The sequence below is a fragment of the Zalophus californianus genome, chromosome 1, assembly GCF_009762305.2.
Source record: "Zalophus californianus isolate mZalCal1 chromosome 1, mZalCal1.pri.v2, whole genome shotgun sequence".
Classification (NCBI taxonomy): Eukaryota; Metazoa; Chordata; class Mammalia; order Carnivora; family Otariidae; genus Zalophus; species Zalophus californianus.
In genome coordinates, this window is record NC_045595.1 from 156663044 (window position 1) to 156682310 (window position 19267).

Sequence of the window (19267 nt, forward strand, 5' to 3'; positions counted from 1 at the left end):
TTAAAATAAAATATTTCAAGCACATAAAAATATAAAGAATAATGTGAACACAAAAGAATCCACACCCAAATTAAACAAATATTTGGCACACTTATTTCTAAACCTGTTTTTTGTCTTTTATTATTCTAAGTTACATAAAATGATGTACACAAATTAAGTATATAGCTTGATGAGCTTTTACATAAGTATATATCCATGTGACAACACCCAGTCCAAGATACAAAACATTCACAATACCTTGGAAGCGTCCCTTGTGCCCTCTTGAGGGTGATATTCTCCAAACCTTTAACAAAAGGTTAAAAACAAGCAAAACTATTCTGACTTCTATCATTATGAATTAGTTTTACATAAGCCAATAGCCATAGTATGGCTTATATAAAATGTATTCTACTATAGATATCACTAAAATCTGTTTGTTGAGTCTCTTATTGTTAGACGTTATTTCTAGTATTTCCCAATCACAACTAATACTGCAGTTAACATTTTTATACATGTTTTTAAATGGAGGAGGAGTTGCTTAACTATAAGAAACATGCATTTTCAATTTCACTAGGAATGTAAAATTTCTCTCCAAAGGGGTAGTAGCAATTTATACTCATTAGCCATTGTGAGAACTTCTCCACATACTTCATAACATTGGGGATGGTTAGACTTTTACATTTTTTGTCAATTTGATAGGTATTAAATAATATCTCATTTAATTTTTTTTCTTTTTTTTTTTTACTTATAAACCATTGGGATTTCTTTGTGTACGTTGCCTGTTTGTATCTTTACCTATCATTCTGTTAGGTCATTTGTTTTGCTATTGTTATTTGGACCGGTTTGGGTTTTGGTTTTGGTTTTGGTTGTAGTGTTCTGGATTCTCGTCCTTTGGGCAATAGAGATTACAAATATATTTTCTTAATCTGTGTCTGTAGTAGCTCATTTTGGAAAAGTTTCTAATTTTAATGCAGTTAAGTTATTGATATTTTAACCTTTATAGTTTGTGCTGGGGCACCTGACTGGTTCAGTCAGTAGAGCATGCAACTCTTCATCTCGGGGTAGTGAGTTCCAGCCCCATGCTATGTATGAAACCTACTTAGAAACACACACACACATATATAATGCTTTTATGTCATTTAAGAAATCCTTCCATATGACAGCCTTCCTTTATTTTCTTCATTCTTTTATTTTCTTCTAACAGTTTTATTTTCTTCTAACAGTTTGAGCTTGTACATTTTGATCTCTAAACTTCTTGGCATTTATTTTTGTATGTGATATCTTACGTGTACCCTATTTTATTCTTTTTCCTGGGATAATCCAATTATCCCAGCACCATTTAACAAGTTAGCCATCCTTACCCACTAATTTGTAATGCCATCTTTTGCCTACATTAAATGTTTTTAGGATCTTTATTTCAACCAATAAACTGTTTCTCTATTTTTGTGCTGACACCACAGTGCCTTAATTATCATAACTTTATAATATTCTTGCTGTCTGATAAGGCAAATCTCTCTACATTGTTCTTTAAAACTCTCTTGACTCCCCTTGCCTTCTGCTATTCAATATAAATTTAGGATTAGTTGGTCAAGTTTTACAAAAGCCTTGCTGAATTTTATTTGTAATTACATTAACTTTAGAGAATAATCTGGAGGAGAATTGACATTTTTATAAAATTGTGTCTTTCTACCCATTAACAGACTATATTCCTCTACTAAATCAGATCTTCCTTCATGTTCTTTAATAATGTTTTATAAGTTTTACCACAAAGGTCTTGCTAGAAGCTATCTTGTTAGATTTCTTCTCGTATTACTTAGATTTTTGTTCTTTCATGTGTAGATTCTGTTTTCCTTTTCATTGTTTATTGGTCATTGTTGGTATATATTTAGCAACTTTGCTGAACTCTCTTATTAGTTCTAATAACTAAACTGAAAATTCTCTTAGATTTTTTACATAGGCATGTATATCATCTGTAAATAATGACAGCTTCTCTCTTAAATTCTAGTTAAGTGTTCAATTTCTTTTTCCTGTCATATTGCATGACAAAGAACTCTATATAGTATTGAATAAAAGCAATGATATTATGAATATCTGTTCTATTTCTTACTTTAATGGTAATTTGGTGAACATGACTTTTGCTTAGCATTTTGATAAATCGAAATTATTGTGTTAAGGAAGTTTCCACCATCTATTTATACTTTGCAATGCATTTTTAAGCAGGAATACCAGTCAAATTTTATCCAGTGCATTTTCTGCATCAATAATATGATAAAATTACCCATTAATATGGTAATATTTTACATGATATTAATACATTTCCTGATATTAAACATTTCTTACATTCCTGGAAAAAAACTTTAGTTGGTCCTGGTGTGTTTTTTTTTAATCCACTGTTGAGTTTAATTTGCTGATATTTTATGTAATATGTTTGTACAGGGAGATTAGTTTTTAATTTTCCTTTCTTAAACTGTTATTGTAGAGTTTTGGTGTCATGGTGATATTAGCCTCATAAAATAAGTTTAGCAACATTCATTTCTTTCTTTTTCTTTTCTATTTCTGAAATAGTAGTCATATTAATAGGATTACCTATTCTGAAAATGTTGTTAAACTTGCCTGAAAAATCATCTGGACCTGATATTTTCTGTCCATAGTGGGAAGGTAGAGTAGGGTGGACTTCTGATTATCAGTTCAATTTCTTCCATGATTATTTTATTCAAATGTTCTATTTCATCTTAAGTCAATTTTAATACTTTTTTTAAAGAAAAATATACAATTAACAGTTAATCTACACTTTCAAACTTACTGCATAAAATTGTTCATAATGGTCTCATGATTTTTAATTTTATCTTCAATAGGCCCCCCTCTTATTCCCAATATTATTTATCTGAGCCTTTTTTCTTACTCATTGTTAGACATTTTTCTGTTTCATTTACTTTTTTTAAAACCTGTCTTTTGATTTTGTTTATCTACTTTATTGTGTGTTTGTATTCTATATCATTACTTTGTGCTTTATCAACATTATTTTTTTCAGGCTACTTTCTTATAGTTTAGACCATTTTTCTTTTTCTAGATTCCTGTGTTAAATTAATACTCATTTAATTTCGATGCTTTTTCTTATTTTCAAAGATGAATTTTACTCTCTAAGTTTTCTTCCAAGTTTTTCATTAGCTGCATAGCTTGTTTTAGTTTGTAGTTTTGTTCAATTTTAAATATTTTGTAATGTCTGCTTGATTTATTTTTAACCCTTGGGTTACTCAAAAGTATGTTTTTACTTTCTAAACATAAATTTACTCTATTTTTATTACTGATCCAGAATTTAATTGCATTATAATGAGAGGATGTGTTTTATATGGGTTCAGTTAAATTTATTTTTAGTTTCTTTGTGACCTGTGACATGCATTTTACTGTTGACTTGAAATCTGTAGGTGGCTTATCTATTTCTCTAGTGCTCATATTAAAATTTTTATATGTATACCTTACTATATATTTTTCTAATAAAAAATAATCCACCTTTTAGTATTTCTGGCTTTCTCCTTAATATAAAAAAAAGTGCCTAGCATGTTTTATCTATTTACTAATTATCAATCTGTTATAATAATTGAATGGAGTTTTAGTTTTGTCTATTTGTTTTAAAACATATGCAAAAGTGGTTATCATTGATTTTAATACTTAATGCCTAATTATATTTACTCATATATTTAAGCTATTGCTGTGTCCACCCTTATTCTTGGATGATATGGCTTCCTTTCTGGGTTCACTTTTCTTCATGTTGAATTACATCTTTTAGTAATTCTTTTGGGAGAGTCCTGGGAAGTATGCTCTTTTTATATATCTAAAAATGTTTTTATTTTATCATTTATCTTAAATGGCAATTTATCTGGGTTTTTTTGTTCAGCAGTTGAGGATATTACTCAATCTTACACAGTTGTTCTTTAACTATCATTACTTAAGAGAAATCTGCTGTCAATCTAGTTTTCATCTCGTTGTAGGTAGTCTGCCTTTTCCCTCTGGTGACTTTTAAAAGTTTTTCTGTATCCTTGATGTCTTATAGTTTCTCTCAAATGTGTCTAGATATGGATTTATTTTGAATTATCAGTCATGAACTCAGGGTTTACTTTCTAATCTCAGGTCTCTAATGCTAGAAAATTCTCAGTTATTATCTTTTCTTTTATTGTTTCTTTGTTATTACCTCCATTTTCTTCAGGGATTCTTATAAGATATATATTGGTGTTTCCTAGTCAATTTACATATCTCAATTGCTCTTTCATTTTCTAAAAATATATTTTACTTTCTGTGATTTTTTTTCTGAGTGCATTCCTTAATATTACCTTCCAACTCACTAATACCCTCTTTGAAATTGCCCAATCTTAAACTATCCTATTTCATTTTTAATGTCAATGAACATATTTTTCATTTTTAAGATTTCTGATTGGTTCTTTATTCACCTATTCTTATCTTGTTGTTCTCTGTTGTTATTTAATAATTTCTTATTCTAAGTATGATTTTTTTTATCTCTGAGCATTACAAACATATTCATGTTGAGGTCATTTTCAGACAATTCTATAAAATCAAATTCACATGTAGTGAATGTTCTAATTATTAATTTTGTTGGTTGTTTTCTTATCATTAGATTCCTTGCTATGTTTTAGAATTTTGTTTTGCAGGTTAAGGTGGGTCATAAGGCTTTTTTTTTACTTGTCTCTTAGTTTTCTTTCTTCCTCTTTTTTTCTTTCTTCATACATCCCTGACTAGTGGTTTTGGAGTTACCTCTATTGGGATTCCTGGATTCCTAGCCCCAATCCTAATGTTGTAGTGGTAGTTTTCAGCTTTTTCTCTTTAAGGGTATTTGATCATGAGGCTGTGTCTTTATCCTTCCACCTCTCAGTGCCCACAGCTCTATAAGCTATTGCCCCAGGTAGCAGTTGGCCATATTTTTTGCAGCCTCTCACTGAAGTAGTGAGCCAGCCTCAGGTCCACCATTTCATATGGAGCCTTTCAGCCTCATTACTCTAAGAACTAGACTCCCAGCCACCTCTGTGTGTTTCTGGGTCCAGATTTGAGTAGGCTTATAGCTTCAACCCCCTTTGCTGCTTTTAGTTTCTTTGTAAAACTGATCACTTTCTTTTTTAAATTTCACTCTGCTTCTTCAGTTTTCTCATTTTATACTATATCAATTTTTTTGGTTAACAGTATATCTTAAGTGACACTCCTTTGATTCTCACCTCTCTTTTATTTAGATATATCATTTTAAAACAAGTATTATAAATAATAGTTGTTATTGAATGTTTAGTTGGACTAGACACTGAACTTTATAGATACTATCTTATTCAATCCTCTCTATAATCAGTTACTTTTATTCCCACTGTATAAACTAGGAAATTGAGGCAAATAGGCTAAATAAACTCCCCTTTAGGAAAGAGGTTATAACTGGTCAATGGCAGAAGTAAGATTTGAACTCAGGTTTCTCCACTACCAAAACTAGTGCTCTTAAAATACCATTATATGTTTAAATTTTGTATTAAAAAAAACTATGCTATGGTGTTTGTTTTTATTTTTAATAAATTAACTATTATTTATTTTTGTAAAAATATATCTGGTCCTACCTCAGAAATTTTATTTTATATTGTCTGTGTTTTCATACCTCCTTGGTCATGTCTCTATCCCCCTCTTTTTTTCTCTCTTTCTCTTTTCTTCCTCTTTTGATATATGATGGTTCTATTTGTTATTAATCTAGCAGTTTAGAAGTTATAAAGCATAGTTTATTTTTCTAATAAAAGTTACTATTATTTTTAAAACTCCAGTCCTATTTTCTTTAATTATCATCATTAATGAAATTGTATGCTGTATGAAATGAGAAATTTAGGATGCCATTTCTTCATTTCTCCTCCTATTCAATTTCTCTTTTTTTTTTTGTTATATTACGTTATCAGTTATAGATTATTTTTAGTTTTACAATACAGCTGTAAAGGAGGATAATCACAAAAAGCTAAATCACTTATTTGGGTAGTAGAGAGCTTCTAACACAGAGTGTAGATACTTAGTAAATATGTGTTGAGTATGAAACGAATGTATCTGTTTTATGTATACACACATGCATACAGAGAAAGAAAACAGCTGCAATGTCATTAAGTCTCCCTCTGCTGAGCCACCTATTCATTTAAACTTTGGATTTTATAAACTGTTGGGCCACCATATGATTTAATAAGTACTCTTTCTTTCAATTCTTTTGTTAGGCAAACACATGTTTTGTGAACCAACCCTTTGCAATCAATGTGCCTCTATCCAAGTTAGTCCCACTCATAGCTAGTTCCATCTTTGCCCCTTCTATCCTACCCTAACCCTGTAAATAATAAGTATATCTGGCAACTCCCATTCTCACATCAGTAACTACCCTTAAGTTTTCATTTGCCAAGTACTGTGTGATTCTTGAATGTGAAATAGTGATTAAATATCAATAATATCATATTCAATTGCTAATAGCCTGTGTTCTTCCAGAATACTTCATGTTGTTTACTCTAAATAGAAGCATTTTTTAAAGAATTTTATTTTTTTAAGATTTTATTTATTTATTTGAGAGAGAGAGAATGAGAGACAGAGAGGGAGGAGGGTCAGAGGGAGAAGCAGACTCACTGCTGAGCAGGGAGCCCGATGTGGGACTCGATCCCGGGACTCCAGGATCATGACCTGGGCCGAAGGCAGTTGCTTAACTGAGCCACCCAGGCCCCCCTAAATAGAAGCATTTTGAGTAGTTCTTATTGCTTTATTTTTTAAGGATAGTTCTTAAAATCCCCAATTACAGTCAAAGGAAATTATTTATAGAAGATGCTAAGAAAATTGGATTTTCCTTTGAATACCACTAGATATTAACAAGAAACTTAATGATGATCTGTAACTTGCTAAAAAAATACGATGCTTCTATTGTAGCAAAGTAGATTAAGTAAAACAATGTAGATGAACAAGAAAAAAGCAAACTAGTATAAACTGGATCATTGCTAGTGTGAAAATTTTATGGAAATTTTAATGGCACATTTGATCAATTTATAAGAAGTGCATATTTGTGTTTATAAGAACACTCAAGTTTCCTATGTGGCTGATTTTAACAATCTTTTATATGTAAGAACAGATTGAAATTAAACTGTCTTCCTAGCTGTTTCTATTCTTTAAATTGTAAAAATGATTTTTGTTATTCTCGATTTAAAAGTCACTGAACTGGGAATCAGGAGACTTGGTTTCTGGCCCCAGTTCTGTCATTTAACTAGCTCTATTCTCTTGAGTAATTTATTGAACTCTTTGAGTCAGTTTTTTATTTGTAAATATAAAGAGTTGGACTTGATGCTTTGTAAAGCCCCTTCCAATTTTCATGTCTAGTATTCAGCATAGTATCTGTCTGTATCTCTATTATATATTAATACCCACACATAAAAATTTAACTGCATATAGGTTCCATACATCAATAACCTAAGTTAAACAGAATTCTTCAGGAAATATCCAAGAATGGGATTAATTTTCTCCTGAATAAGGCAGTTGAATTTAGCTGATAGATAAATAACTGAGAGCTATAATAGGTCCTTGATCTGGATAAAAGCAGCATGGTATTTTCAAAAGTACTGTTAGGCAGCAATGTATAGAATGGATCAAAATGGAAAAAATCTGGAATAGAGACAGGCAGAATGATGCCATGGTTCAGGATGAGATAAGGAGAGTCCAGAATGTAGTGATAACATCAGAGATGGAGTAGAAGCAAAAGATATGAAGATACTGAGATAAGTATTTGTTTAGAAAAATCTAAAAAGATTATGAAAAGAAAAATCACAGAAGAGGAAATACAAATGTCTAACAAACATGAAGAAGTATTATAATTCATTAGCATTTAAAGGCATTATTTATTAAAATAATAGTTCTCAATGCAAGTAAGTGTGCAGTTAAACTGGCACTCATATAGTGATGGTGGGGATTTGTAATGACATGAAATTCCACAAAGTAAAATGGCATTATATTATCAAGAAACTTTCTTTAAAAATGTATCTTTTTGACTCAGTAATTTTACTTCTAGGAATCTATCGGGAATAGAAACTCTAGACTGAGATTTATGTATAAAGATGTTCATCACAATGTCATTTACATAAGTGGAAAAAGAGAAAAACAAACCTAAATATTTAATTGGAGAAATTATTGAACAAATTATGGGACATCCATAGATATCACTGCATATAAGATATTTTTAAAAATTCTTTTACTAGAAAATGTTCATGAAATAATGTAACAGAAAGTACCTGATCCAAAATAAACTTATACACCTAACATGATCCTAAATTTAAAAAGTGAAAGTGTATGGTTATAATCGAAGGAAATACATTAAAATATGAACAATATCTGTGTGGTGGAATTAAGTGATATTTTATTTTTTCTTTTTCTTAATTTTAAGAAATCTTAATTTTTCTTAATTTCTGAATGTTCTAAAAATACTATAATAGAAAAATAAAAATTTTAAGCAAACAGCAAATAATTTAAATAATATTAATTCCAAATTTGATGCTAATTCAATTTAAGAGATGGATACATGTTTACTACTTATCACCCCTTAATGGAATTAAAATGTTTTGCTTTTCCAATTTATTAAGCTTTTGAAATATCTGTGATACAGATTTTTGGAATCATATATTGAATATGATATGGAATGTATTTTCTGAATCGGACCACATTGTTTCTATTGCCCAGTCCTTCTCAGAGTCTGTTTTTTTTGTTTTTTTTTTGCCTCCGGTTATCAGTTTGTGCTCTGACATTCTAGAACCTCATTTTCCTTAGTCTATCAGTCAGTTCTGACTGATAGACTCACTCAGAGCACATGTACCATGTATATGAGATTATCAGAAGGGAAGAAATCTAGATCACTATGTTTTCAATTGTTTTTAACTTCTAAATTTCTCATCCTATAGAAATTTCATAATCTAATAATAATAGCATTTTGAGTAATTGAGACACATGAAAATGAAGTAAAGGACACAGCCAGTATGTCAGTATAAAGTCACTTTTATTGGTAGAATAAACTACTACTGATAAAATTTATCAAGCACCCATCTCAAGAATAGAATCTTGGCTACTCTGTGTAAGAATGAATAAACATAACAACTTACTTGGCTCTGTCCACAGAACTTAGCCAAAAAAGAAACCCAGTTAGATGCCAGGAAGAATGAACCAGATAAAGTTTTATTGGCTCAAAATACACAAGTAGAATTTGTCCATTCCTTTTCTAACAAAACCGTTTAAGTAAAAATGCAATCTTTTTTAAAATCTAAATTCTTTACACTAGCCAATGGCAAAGTACTGGAGTAACTAAACATTTCCAGACTGCACCCTCTTTCCCTTCTGCCAGATGAAGGAACCACTCTCTCTCCAGCTCAGGCCTCCACTGACTACAAGTTAACCCAGAACTATTTATACACAAGCTCATCTCTTTTTCAGAACGGTAATTCCAGTGAAGGTAGAAGTTATGTCCTATTTATCTTTGTTACCTCAGGTTCTGGCCAAGTGCATGATTGTTGAATGAACTAATGAAAGATTAGCAGCTTACTTTAGATGATTTTAGTATCTTTAAAGATAAATGAAGGAAAAGTTAACTTGGTTTCAAATGTTTGCACCCTATGTATTATTATATAACCAATTAAGTGATCAGTTAAGGAGCCCACTCTTGATCTCAGGGTCCTGGGATAGAGCCCCATATCAGGGTCCACACTCAGTGGGGTGTCTCCTTAAGGATTTCTCTCTCTCTCTCTCAAATAAATAAGCAAATCTTAAAAAAAAAAAAAACCCACATACTTTTCTGCAAGGCACAAGGCTAAGAGTTAATGTCATTGTTAAGAGCTCTTGCAATGATTAGTATGAAACCCACAATAAGCTACTCAGTCTCTGAATTTCAATTTCTTCATCTGAAAGATAAGAATAGTAATAATGCTTATTTCATAGCCCTTGCTCTGGAGACTGGATGAGATCTTGCATATCAGACAGCATCATGCCTGGCTAAGCCCTTGGGCTATTATTACTAGAATTAATTCCTCACAGGACAGCTGGTTGTACTTGCACATGTATCTTGACAACTGGGACAGAGGGTAGGTGTACCAGCAGGGCTCACACTGGATATAGAATCAGAGAGCTTAAGTGGATATGCCAGTGTGTTTCAAGCTTTAGAGTCTAAGAATTACTTGGGAAGCTCATTTAAAAGGAAGATCTTTGAGGTCTTCAAGACATGATAATTCAGTTGATTTGCTCTGGAGTGTGACCTCTTTTTAACATCCTCCTCAGGTGATCTGGTGTAGCTGGTCCCATACCAAACTATAGGTAACCCTGCCATCATGACTCCATCACAGCCTAAACTGCATATCACCTCCAGCCTTATGGCATCATTCCCCATGATTTACCCTGCTGAATACTTATGTGGCTTTGCTACAAAAAGTATAAATACTCCTTTGTCCTACCCCATGGAAAGCAGAAGGGAAGAATAGGAAAGACAAAGTCAGTCAGGAAAACTTGAGTAGCTGCAGTAAGTTATTTGTTATTTTGCATTAGTTGGACTAATGGTCTTTTGCATTAGTCCAAAATGGAGCTGACTTGACAGGTAAGCTTGAACTTTAGAACAGTAGTTTTCCTCCAATAACTGTAAAATGATTGGCCATAGTGAAGTTTACCTCCTGTTTTTTCTTGTGGAATTGCTATCTGTAGAACTTAGATGAATAAGCACAATTGAAGTGCAAAGTGTTAAATGCATGCTTCGATTTAGTCAATGCATTTGCACATTGAAGTAATTAGGATGTATTTAAAAGCATTCTGCTTGCAATACTTTGTTCTCCATTTCCTACAAATCAAATTAGTGAGGGTAGATTTGATTTTGACATCATTTTGAAAATATTTTCTTTTTCTTTTTTAAATTTTCTGAGTATTACATTTTTGCAAAGTTCAAAACACAACCAACTGTGACTAAATTCATAAAAACAAAACAAAAAGTCCGAAGTGCAGGAAAATGAAAAACAGCACAGAGTAATATGCAGTAGAACAACATAAATCATACCTCACAAATATAGCTGTAATAATACACCTTATCCATATCTGATCAATTAATAACAGAAACATATTCATATAGCAAATAGCTCATTCTTTTCCTTTGATTGAGAGCCACAAATTTAATTATTCATCTCAGTCCAAAGAAATATGAAAAGGTAGCCAGACCTTCTAAGAAAAATCTTAACCATCTCCTATTTTCATTGTAGTATTTGTAATGCAATGAATGAATGTGAAGAAAGACTATAAAGAGTGTTTTCCTTGTTTGCTAACAAAGCATTCAAGTAAGATTATTTTTTAAATAAAGTTAGACTTGGTAGAGCCAAGAAATGCTTATGGAGCTATTTGCACAAAGACAGACCTGAGTTTAAATCCCAACTCTGTATACTGTCTGTATGATCTTTGACAAATTATTTCACCTCCCTGAGCCTCAGTTTTCACATCTGTAAAGTGAGGGTAATAGTATCTACATTGCAGCATTACTTTCTTAACATGCAATGATGTATTGGAAGTGCCTGGAATTTAATATGTGCTCAACAAATGGAAGTTATTATTTTTTAATTCAGGAAAGAAAGTTTGAAGGGATAAGAACCCTAAATCTGCTGAGGAAAAAAGACTAAACGAAAATATTCTGTGTTCTCACTTTCTCAGAGGCTATTTACAGGAGTCTCAGATTTTGTCCGAGAATTTTATCTACAGAAGAGATAGTTTTACCTTTATAATTTTCTTGCCACCCAAATTGTTGTCCTTAATGTAAATCAGTGACCTCAAAACACATGTTAAGAAATACCATTTATACTTTTGAAGTGCATATTTGAATGACTATAATTTTCTAATACAAATTATTATCATATTCTTTTGTTGAAGATAAACAGTACTTTGGACTGGGTGCAGATTATGTAAATCCAATTCCTCTTATTTTTTCTATACCAAACCTGTAGTTTTAGAAGTATATGTGTTTATGCATAGAAGTGAAGGGGAGAGAGAGAATGGACAAGAACAGTAGATTCATTTGTGCTTCATAGGAAGCAGAGAAGCTATCTTGTTTAATCCTGTTATCAGTGACTAGCTCTGTGTTTCATATATAGAAAGTGCTCAATAAATGATTGTTGAATTAATACATGGGGAGAAATAAAATGCTAAGAAAATATCTGTGTAGCATAAAGGAGCCAGCTCAAAAGTAGCATATACAGGTAGTAAGCAGAGAGCGTAAAACTTACAGATGGGTGTCAACACTCCTTTAGTTAGGCTGGCTCCATGTGGAACTGCTGGTAGCCATCTTTATTCAGAACCTCTAATTTTAGCTAGAGAAAGCAGCAAAACCAGAAGAGCCAATGGATCCTCAGTCAGAGAGTCATGACATGACCTTCATAGAGCTGCAAGGAACCATAGAGATTTGCTAATACAGGATCCTCACTTCCCAGCTGAAGGAAATGAATGATTTCTCCAAACATTTGGTGACAAAGTTTATTGATACTCAAACTTCGGTTTCCTGATTCTGGTCCAATTCCGTTTATATTGGACCATGTTGCCTTTGTGTTAGCAGACTGTCCCCCTGGGGGTTCCCATATATCTACAGGGGCTTCTCATCTTTTGTCCAAGACAGTGCAATGAAACATCCAGCAATGCCTCTGATTAGAATCTTCTCACCTTGTCTGGCAATTCCCTTAGAGCCTAAGAGGTATCAAAAAACAGATTCTTCCTTTGACTCTTAAATTCACTTTTTTCAAATCAAGAAATAATCTATATTAAATTATTATTAACCATAAAAAGCTCATTCAAACTATTTTAGCTCCTTTCAAGTGATTATTAATTGGAGCTAAAAGGAATGCAGAAGAAAGAACCAATATAATTTGACTGGAGGAAGTGAAGGAAGAGTTCTGTCCTTGAAGTGTAGGCTAGGGCAAGACAAGGCTGGGTGGGCTATGAGGGGGGAGGGGGGAAGGGGATCCAGATTACCCAGGAAGTCACTGAGAGATCTGAATCTCAGAGAAGAGGGGGGAGAAGAAGAGGTGAAGGGATAGAGAGAAGAAGTAAAAGGGGGGTGGGTGCTGCAGGTAGACTTATAATTTGGTCTTTTGCTTCATTATTTACTGTATTTGTAACCCTTGTGCTCAAGGTGGGAAACCCTGGGTTCAGGTCATTCGCGTCCTGTTATAATTAATATTGCTACTGTCAAGCAATAGCTAGAATGCCTTGAATCAAGTCTTAACGACATCCATGAAAGAAGAAATAAAGCATTTAATAGGTAAATATCTTCCCCTTCCACCTAAAGAATGAAGGAAGTGTTGATGGGCTGTTGATGGTGAGTTAAACTGGCATACCAGGAATTTTTATAAATGGTTTTCCCATGCTCCATTGGATCTGTGGCTGAGACTTTAGTTGTATACCAGCTGTGCGTGCAAAATCTCATAATTATTCTTACTGTATTAAGCATTTTATAGCAATTTTAGCTCTAAAATGCTATGCAATAGTTTTTATGCAAGTGTACCAGACATGTAAGCTGTTCCAATGAAAACATTTCCTTTCATTTAGACACGTGGTTTTAGGTTTCCAAACTTAGCTCTTTGCATTGATGGAAGAATCTTTAGGCCAGACATCAGGTTTTCTGGTGGGGGGTTGGATTTTCTTGCACATACTTTATTTCTCCAGGCAGCCTCATCAAAAAAGGGGCATTTCAGTGAGTATACAATAGTGATATTAGCGAATATGCTGCTGAGTACTAGCTCCTCCACAGCCCGTCCTGTTGAGAAAGGCACTGGAGAGGAAGGTAGGGTTATCTCAGCATCCCTCTGGGGCGTAATGACAAGCAGGCAGAAGGACTTGGACTTAACCTCTCTGCAGAAGGCTGACACCTTTAACACTGCCGCACATGCTGCTGCGCCCTGCAGTGGCAAGTCTTGGGCCCGAGCCCAAAGCTGGTGTGGAGTTTGAACCCTTGGCATTCTGGCCCAGGGCCAAGTGCTATCAATGGAACCCCACTGACACCTTTAGTTATTCTTCCTGGATTAGGATAGTAATTTACTTGTCTCTTTGATTTCAAGTGTCTGGTTTTGTTTCCAGATGCCTCACAGCTCATCTGTATTCCAGGGGTTTCAAAAGATTTTAACCTCATTGGTTCTTTCCTTTGTCAGTTCCATTTGGTGAACACAGGAGGGATACAGAGACTACAGAGAGGCAAGGGAGGGGGCGGTGTGCGCATGATGTAGGGGGCCTGTGGGGAGGGCTTGGTGAGACTGCAGGAATAAATGAAAGGCATATTCACTTTCAGAACATCAGCTATTGTACCAGAGCAAGTCAGGGTGGAATATAAGAGGTGATGTGTAGGACAATGTAGTGAAAAGTGTCATTAGATTCATGTGTAAAAGCCCTCCAAACAGCAGTAATCTCAAACTCCCCCAAATGACTGCAATACATGAAAGAGATGGAGAGACCAAAGAAATTTTATCCCAATGCCAATAAGGTAACAGCACTTGGATTTTAACATGCTATGGTAGGAAATGGCATTTATTCAGGGGTGTAGTTTCATGTTTACAAGGGCCTGTCTAGCACTGTTTATTGATTTTACTGCAGTTCTTTCCCCAGGACCCTGTAGATGGATAATTGCTAGAAATGTCCATCATTAGCAGAGCAACGAGTGCAACCATCACAGTAGGAAAAAGATGCACATAGGACCCTGCAAGCAGCCTTCAAATGGGGGTAGGAGTCACACAATAATGCCTGCAGCTATCACTCCAGGCAAACACAAACACAACACCCTGCGTAGCCATTGCACTGAGAAAATACACACAGCCCCCTGTACAGCCATCATACATCAGGAAAATACACACATGACACCCCTATGCAACCATCACACCAGGCAAAAGCACAGACATAAAATGCTAAGTCAATAGGAATGAACAGCTCATAAAAGCCTACTGGAATAGATCACATCACAGCCAGGTACATCTGTTCTCAGCACTAACCATTATCGTTAGCTTAAAATGCTTAAAATCACTGTGCATCCTCAGGTCTAGGGACAGATTATTCCAAGAAGATTCTGCTAAATAGATCTGGCAATGCAGTGAAGGGGACCTCTTCTACATTAAAGTGATGCATTTTGCATCTCAAAGGCTGTCAACTGTATTTAGAGGAACTCTGTGATTGAAGAACAATGCTCTAGGATGGAATAGCAATTTTTCCAGCCCTTCAAAATCTGGGGGTGATTTTTACCCCAACTTGAGTTAAGTGTACAACTGAATGGACAGCTATCAGATTGGGAGGTGACTAATAAAAGCAGAATTGGAAACAGCTTTCATCTGTGCTGCAAAGTAAGCCACTCCATCCTGTTTTAAACTGGAACTCTCAGGTGGGATATCATATCCCGAGGTCTTCATGAGGTCAGACTTCAAGCCATCAGCTGGAGATAAATAAGTAGGAACTATAGTCCTTGCTTCAGAGGGTTGTCTGCCCAACTGGGGGGAATAAAGAAACCACCCACCTCTTCTTTTGCCAGAGCCTCCTCTTTATCCTCTTGCCTTGGTCTATGATGTTATCCTAACTGTGTGACACAGGGGTTACGGCACTGCAAGGGAAGCTCTGTGTGTCCTTCTGAAGACTGGCCCAAAAAAATAGTTAGAGTTTCAAGCTTGCAGTTCCATGTTTCAATTACAGTGGCGTTATATGTTTCTACTGAGTGAGACAAGTTTCAAGCTAGCTTGTTAAGAATGATTTACACCATAATTCGAGGAAAAAACAAATGTGAGTGACTGAGATTTGAAAGGGAAGAGTAGGGGGGAAAGTGCCAGACTAAACGAATCCTAAGTAAATAGGGTGGGGTAGGGTGGTGGGTGTTTTTGTGTGTGTGTGTGTTTTGTTTGTTTGTTTGTTATTTTGCTTTTTTAGAAAAAAAAAAGAAAGAAAATGTATGTATTGTTGGTAATTACTTCCTCACCTGCGTGGAATGAAGCAAAAGAAAACAGAATTGCTCCACTTGCTCCTTAACCAAATTTTTAAGAGAGGACAGGTGTTTCTCTTCGTTCGCATGACATCTTACTGGGAATGAGCAGTACTAGAAATGAGAACTAAGAATTCCACTTCTTCTTCTTCTTTTTTTTTTTTTTTTTCAAATGTGGTGGAAAGGTTTTGTTAGGGAGAGAAAAGCGTTTTCCATAAAACAATGCAGTAGTGACATGAGGTAATTACATGGTGACTGGGACACACCGCATGGCATACTGGAGAAATTGCATGATACCTACGTGATAACTATAGTAACTCTAGTTATCGCTACCGTATTATCTCCTGATAACTATATAATTAGTTTGTGTCACAAAAGCACCCTAAACGTATGCCTGTTCCAGCTATTCTGGTAGGAAAAAAAAATAAACTTTTTTGCAAGGGGGAAAAAAAGCTAATGAAGAAAGTTGCCAAGAACAGATATTTTGTAATCTGTGCTAAATCTCTGCTGGAAAACATGAACAGTAACGAAGCTGAGAAGACAGTAAAAGAAATTCGGGGCAAGGTGCCAGACGCCCAGACGGAAGGAGAATGTGGACCAAAAGATTGCGACAATCGGGTAATTATGGTTTATGAATTTCAGCTTTAATCTGTAGTTCAGTGAGTCCTGATTAAATATCTGTTAAACACAATTAAAGTTTGTTTTTGTATTTCACCGTCTTGATCAGAATAATTAGAGACTGCGTGTTTCATGTCAAAAGTAGCAAGAGGAATTTTAGTGAATGAACATCGTTTTTAAAAGCCATTTGTAGCACCAGCTGTTGGCATTATTTTATATTTTAGTGTTATCAGCATAAAGATGGTCCTCTGGATGCTGAATAGTTTCCAGCAGGACAAGGATGTTAGGCTGTCACGATGGGCCCATGCTGCCGAGGCTTCAGTGTTGGAGGGCTCATATTCACAGGAGGGAGTGGACAGGGGAGATGTAGGTCAGGGAAGCAGATATTTTAGGTGAGAGAAGAAGGAAGGCATTTGAGTTACATTTATCCAAACAAGGAGCTGAAAGAGGGGATTTCTCATGGTGTAGTCATTAGCGTTAACACCTGAAAATGCTGGTGAGCCTGTAGAGACAGGTTGTATATACGTCGTGCCCAAGAAAAGGGCACAAGAAAGGTGTGATGAGATAGCCTGGAACTCTGTCCTGGTTGGCTCTTAGCTAAGAACCTGGATCTTTTATTCTTGGAGTTGGTAGAAGGTAGTGCTGAGAGAATTTGCCATACTAATCATTCTCTGGCTAGGGATAGCAGTATGAATTTTGTAAAAGGACAAGTTAGAATATAAGAAGGATTAACTAAAACTGGGTAAAGGAGCAAAATAAGACTCTGCAAACCAAAACTAAGACTATGATTTCCATACACATGGGCCAAAAGGGAAGCTGGGGAATTGTAAATTACTATCTCTTAAAAATTCTGTGAGGGTATATGTGATTACTTTGCAGTTTACTGTGATACAAGCTTTAAAGAAATAAAATACTATCTTGCTTGCTATTTGAAATTTGGGTACCTGGAAGATTTTGATCCCTGTGGTAGACAGAATGATTACTGCCCCCCCATCCTAATCCTCAGAACCTGTGAATATGTTACCTTACATGACAAAAGGGACTTTGCAGATGTTAGTTAAGGATCTTGAGATGGGAAAATGATCCTGGATTATGTGGGTGGTCCTAATATAATCACAACAGTCTTTAAAGAGGAAGAAGGAAGCAGTAAGGTCAGAGTCAGAAGATGTGATGATGAAGTGGAATCTCAGAGAAAATGAGACAGAAGATGTGGCACTGGTGCCTCTGACGATGGGGGAAGGGCCACGAGCCAAGGACTGCAGGCTGAGTCTAGAAGCTAGAGAAGACAAGAAGGGGGAGTCTCCTCTAGAGTCTCCAAAAAGAATGCAGTGCTGCACCTTTATTTAAGGACTTCTGACTTCCAGAACTGTAATCATTCCTGTTTTGTAAGCCATAAGCAGCAATAGGAAACCAATACAGAACCCATGAATCTGCTCTGTGGATTTCATCTCCACATAAAAGTTGTCCAGTTAAAAGTGCATCTGAGGATGAGAAAAACAACCAGCCTCTATGAATTGCATCTTCTAAAGCCCATTCTCCAGGCTGTCTCTGTGGTGTCACTTGGAGCTACCTGCCTATGTATTATAAATTAAAATCATGGGCAAATTCAACCCCACCCTCCAATAATACATTCCACATGAGTAGAAATATTTACAGGAAGAGAAGGCTATAAATGAAAATAATTTCTCCAACAACAATAGCAGTTGACATTTGAACACTTAACCACAGGTTAAACCATTTCTCTTTGTCAGTTTCCACCTCCAGAAATGGCAATTTCATATGGTTCCACATACCCAGTTTTATCTCATTTAAACCTTCTAGAACTAAGATTAAAAATTTCTCCCAAGATTGTAAAATTAATAAATGTCAGAGTTACGTAGAGATTAGGCTACTAAATTGCTTATGTGCAGCATATTCAGGTAAAAATGAGATTAAATCCCAACTGGCCAAAGGTGTTTTCTCAGAGTTGAGGATGCAGACGTGTCTCTCCTGTGCTATTCCACAAAGTGACAGCTTGAGTCATGAGAAAGCTGTAGGGTAAAATGAGCATAACCCAAATAGACAAAGACAATGATTGAAATTTGCTACCTACCATCTTTGTATTCAACAGAGCAAATACTACCACAGAGGAAGAGGGTATAGCAGGTGCTTTAGAATGGTATTGCTTAAAGGATTTCTAGTTTCTTTTGGTTTAAGGCTTCCACTAATAATCTCATGAAAGCTGTGAACCCTCTCCCCACAAAAGGACAGCATCTTGTCAAAGGATTCACAGGCCCTCTCAGACCTATTGATGGACCTCAGGTTAATTACCCTTGGTTTACAATTTGTTCCAAGAAAAACACTGTGGGACTGACTGGTCTGACATGATTTAAGACCAGAATTATGCGATACTTACTTACAACATGATTTTGGACCAGTCATCAATGTACACTCAGGTCCAAGCTTTTAATTAGTAAAATTAGTACTTTCGATGCTAATGTGCTAGGAAAGTACATTTTTGTTTTTAAAACATTTGAAGTGCATTTAAAGACCCACTGAAAAACACTGATATTGCTCTTGCTTGCTGTCCATTCTTTTATCATTTAGTCATTTATTTATTCATTCATTCAGCAAATATTTATTGAGCCCTTACTGTTATAGGCACTGGGAATATAATAGTGAGCAGGACTCACAAGTTCCTTT

The 19267-nt window shown here is 34.9% G+C and overlaps 1 protein-coding gene across 8 annotated transcripts in view; it reads left to right on the top strand.

The window, feature by feature from the left end:
- Nucleotides 1–19267, top strand: part of LOC113916432 — a 729899-nt gene that overhangs the window by 531158 nt on the left and 179474 nt on the right. The gene's annotated exons all lie outside the window — the stretch shown is intronic.